Source organism: Lipotes vexillifer, unplaced genomic scaffold (genome assembly GCF_000442215.2).
Source record: "Lipotes vexillifer unplaced genomic scaffold, Lipotes_vexillifer_v1.1 scaffold217, whole genome shotgun sequence".
Taxonomy (NCBI): domain Eukaryota; kingdom Metazoa; phylum Chordata; class Mammalia; order Artiodactyla; family Lipotidae; genus Lipotes; species Lipotes vexillifer.
In genome coordinates, this window is record NW_006788200.1 from 8853120 (window position 1) to 8857807 (window position 4688).

Here is a 4688-nt window from a genome sequence, read left to right on the forward strand (position 1 = left end):
TATAGTCATCTGTGCAACCTGTACCAACCCAAACATGCTCTTCCACTCTGCAGCACTCAAAACCAAAGACACAACCCCCACATTAGTTATGATTCATCTCAGTAGAGGTTCTTCAGGAAGCTGATGATACTGATCTACAAAATGAAACAATTCCTTCACACTATAACCCTGGCTTCAAGAGTTTCTCGGTTTTGTCCTCTCCCCCTCCCACTCGCCCCATGTTGATTACCTTCTTTGTGACCAGAGATCTTAGAGGACTTTCTGTTGTCCCTGCACATTTTTTACCTTGGGGGCAGCTTTGAGGCTAGTGGCCCAAGCTCAGACTCACTGCAATCTGAGTTTGGACCAGCATCAAGGTCTAACCCAGCATTCTCTTTTACTTTTAGTTTAGCTATTACAGATAAAATAACCAAGGGATTGTATGTTTAGCATCCTTCTTATTATTTTGCACTTTCTTATACACCCAGTGATTCCATTCCCCAGGATTTGGATTCCACTGGTAACTTTTACCTTTAGTAACTGACTACAGCAAGCTGCTGTTCCATACCATGGGTGACCATGTGGCCCAGGAATCAGAGGTTCTTCATCCCCTGCCCTTTCATCCTTTCTCTTCCCAAACCACGTGTTTCCGTGAGCCAGGGCTAATCTAGCAAACCCCACGTCACTGATGCCAACTCTTTTGTGTTCTGAGCACCCAATTTCAGTGTGAGGAGAGGGGGTTTTCTTCCACACCTCCAACAAGCAATGCTCTGACACCAGCTGGGTATCCTACAATTCAACTCAGTTCTGACACTATCTCCCCTGAGATGGCACCTGATTCCACAAGTTGAGAACTCAGTCCCACAAGACTCCCCCCGCAACCCCAACTGCAGATGCCAATTGCGAGCCCAGGTTGTTACCTGTGCTTCTGACCAACTGGCTACAGATTGGAGGGTCCCAAGTTTCCCTTCTCAGACTCCAAACACCAGTGGCAAGCCCAGGTTGCTGTACTGCTGTACCTGTACTTCTGACCGACTGACTGTAAATCAGAGGTTCCCACAAAGCTTGGGTTTGATTAATTTGCTAGAGTGGCGCAGAACTCAGAGAAACATTTTACTTACTAAACTACCAGTTTATTATAAAAGGGTACAACTCAGGAAGAGCCAGATGGAAGAGATGCGTAGTGCAGGGTATGGGGAAAGGGGCACAGAGCTCCCATGCTCTCCTAATGTGCCACTCTCCCCAAATATCCATGTGTTCACCAACTGAGAAGCTCTCTGAACCCTGTCCTTTTGGGTTTTTCTGGAGGCTTCATTACATAGGCATGGTTGATTAAATCATTGGTCATTGGTGATTAAACTTAATCTCCAGTCCCTCTCCCCTCCCCAGATGTCAGGGGAAGGACTGAAAGTTCTAACCCTCTTATTACATGTTTGGTTCTCCTGGCAACCAGCATCCCATCCTTAGGTGCTGTTCTAAAAGTCACCTCATTAACATAACATAACAAGAGACACCTTTATTGCTGTCTTCACTTCACTTAGGAAATTCCAAGGGTTTTAAGAGCCGTACCAGAAACCGAGGACGAAGATCAAATATATATTTCCTATTATAAATCACAATATCACACTGGGTGAGAGATATGTTTACGGAACTCTCCAGAATGGAGTACAGAGTATGTAGATATATGTGCTTCATATGAATGCTCACTAAATGTTCAACATTACAGTTGTGAATATTAATACTGAAATTGAAAAGAAGGTCAACTATGTGGCTTTTTACTTTAAAAACATTACATAATGCTTACTATGTGCCAGGCATAGTTCTATCCATAAGATATCAAATAGCCCTTTCCCCAGCTATACCAGTATTTGCTGCTAAATGAACATGAAAATCTTAAAGCCCTTGACCCTCTGACTCCTCCAGGCCAACATAAGCAGACTTTTACTACTTGCCAGAGGAAAGCAGTATCCCCTTTCCTGGAAATCATACAACAAACTTATGAGGCAGGTGCTTTACAAAGTGACACTCGTTCTTCTCTGCATCTGTCCCTCTAATCCACATTCCTTTTAGGCTATAACCTATGGAAAAGTATACTCTCCATTCTGGGGGAGATCACTTTCACAGAAAGAATTGCAAGGCCTGACCAATACATACCAGCAGGATACAGGGAAAATGTGAGAGTGGATTTTGAGGGTATTGGACCAGGGTACAGAATATAAGCCTAGATTTGGTAGAATTAAATGACATGGAGAACTTGCCCATGACTTGGGATTTAAGCCTCTGGCAAGGATACCTGGACCAGATCCTAATACTTTGGCCAGAAAGGTCAAGGCTTTTTGAAGATTAGACACAATTAATGGCGAATAAATGTAGTAGAGATATAAACTATCCTTGGACATAGTATGGAGGAGAATGTCAGACGGCTCGGAGAGATGGAAATGTCAGAATGGGTTTACTGTATAAACCCTGAGAACCCGACAATTATGTTCCCTAAGATGGCCCAGAAGTGAGGCTTCTAGTGAGGAAAATACTGACATTTTTGTAAAGCTCAGTGGGTAACTATCCCCTATAGACAAGGGTTTGTGGTATTGATGCTAGCAAAGAGCTCTCTGGCATGAACGAGGATAATGAGATTTCAGAATAACAGAGACCAAATGGCTTCACATAATTAGTGGCAAAGTAGATTTAACTACTGCGGCAGCAGCAGGACCATCATGGCAACCAAGGTGTTTTTACACATAGGGATTGTGGCTATGCCTAATAAACCATGGTGTTCCTGGGAGTGAGAAAGATAGACAGCCAAAGAAAATGTTGCTTGACTTGTTTAATAAAGATATTTGAGAGCTGGTATACAGCTACTGCAATGGACAATTGCAGTCCCTCACCCTGTTTTTAGATATGTCAGATCACATACCAGAGCCTGTTAGAAGGGGAAGATGACCCTCTTTAAGGAAGGGCAATGCCACTGCAGCTAAAGACTCTAAGTGATCCTTCTATCCTTTCCTAAAGAGATCTGCAGCTGTTTGCCTGGGTAACTGCACTTGGGAAAGTGGATTATCCAGACTTCTCAAGGAGGGTGAAATATAGTTCCTGAGCAGACTCTTATAAGAGGTGACCTAAAACACCATAATGGTCCTTCAGTTATAATGCAGGCTTATAGAGATGAAGAGATGAATGGAATTTAGGCCCAAATCCATCTCAAAGTGGATCCAAAGCATCCACAGACCTACCATGTGATTATTTCCTAGGTGCCTGAGTGTATAATTGGGATAGATATACTCATCAGCTAGAAGAAGCCTGTGCAGAAAAGAATTAATGTAGCAGGCTTAATACTCTATCCTTACAAGGCCCTGCTTGCAAGGTTGGCCCTTGGCTGTTATCTGGGAACTTGGATTTGGGGAGCATTTCCACTGTCCCTTACCACTGGCTTTCTTGGCATTCTAAACTCACAGATCCTAATCGCCTAGACCTGACTGTAAGGGAAAATCTGATACTATCTTCTAAGCACCATTTCAGTTATAGCATGAGCTGTGCTAAACTGAAAGCAGCCACAGGCTCAATAAAGGGAACACAGATGCTGTGCCTGTTGCAGATTTAGGAAACCCCTTTGTGGGGCCTTAAACAGAGAAAACATGGATGCTGGCTGGACCATCTGGACCACTTACAGATGCCCACAGGAAAGTCTTATTTTCTGATGGGGCCGTCTGTAATTGAGGTGCTGACTGGCTCTATATTTCTTTTTTTTTTCTTTTTTTTTCTCTTTTTTTTTTTGCAGTACGTGGGCCTCTCACTGTTGTGGCCTCTCCCGCTGCGGAGCACAGGCTCCGGACGCGCAGGCTCATGGGCCCAGCCACTCTGCGGCATGTGGGATCTTCCCAGACCGGGGCACGAACCCGTGTCCCCTGCATCGGCAGGCGGACTCTCAACCACTGCGCCACCAGGGAAGCCCTGGCTCTATATTTCTGATAGAGATATACAGAGAATTGTTGCATTTCTAATTTGTGAGTACTGTGGAAAGCTGCAAGTTGGGGGAAGGCACATCACAGCAACTATGACCCCCTCCACCCACTCCTGACAGATCAGACTCTGGACCCCCAATGGGGTATGTTCCACTGCTATTGACTTGTGTTCAGATTTCTAGATTGGTTGCAATTTGCATCAATGAACTGATAGTGTGACTCTATTTCCCTCACCTTTTACCTAGTACACACATCTTATTAAGGCAATTTGACTGTTAAATGCAACTATCCCCAGAAAGAGATTGATCTGTGTAAATCCATTTTGAAAACCTTTGAAAATTCAGGATATCATCATGATAAATTCCTTAACATAATATGACCTTATGGTAAAAATTATATAAAAATTGTTTCTGTGAAAATGCTTTTGTCTTGCATACGACCCTTTCAGACAAAAGATCTGGGTAAGGGCTTCCCTGGTGGCGCAGTGGTTGAGGGTCTGCCTGCCGATGCAGGGAACGTGGGTTCGTGCCCCGGTCCGGGAGGATCCCACGTGCCGCAGAGTGGCTGGGCCCGTGAGCCATGGCCGCTGAGCCTGCGCGTCCAGAGCCTGTGCTCCGCAATGGGAGAGGCCACAACAGTGAGAGGCCCACGTACCGCAAGAAAAAAAAAAAAAAAAAAAAAAAAAGATCTGGGTAAGAGTAGAGGATGACTAAAAAAATATAAAGTCATAATTGCTGAATGGGACACATT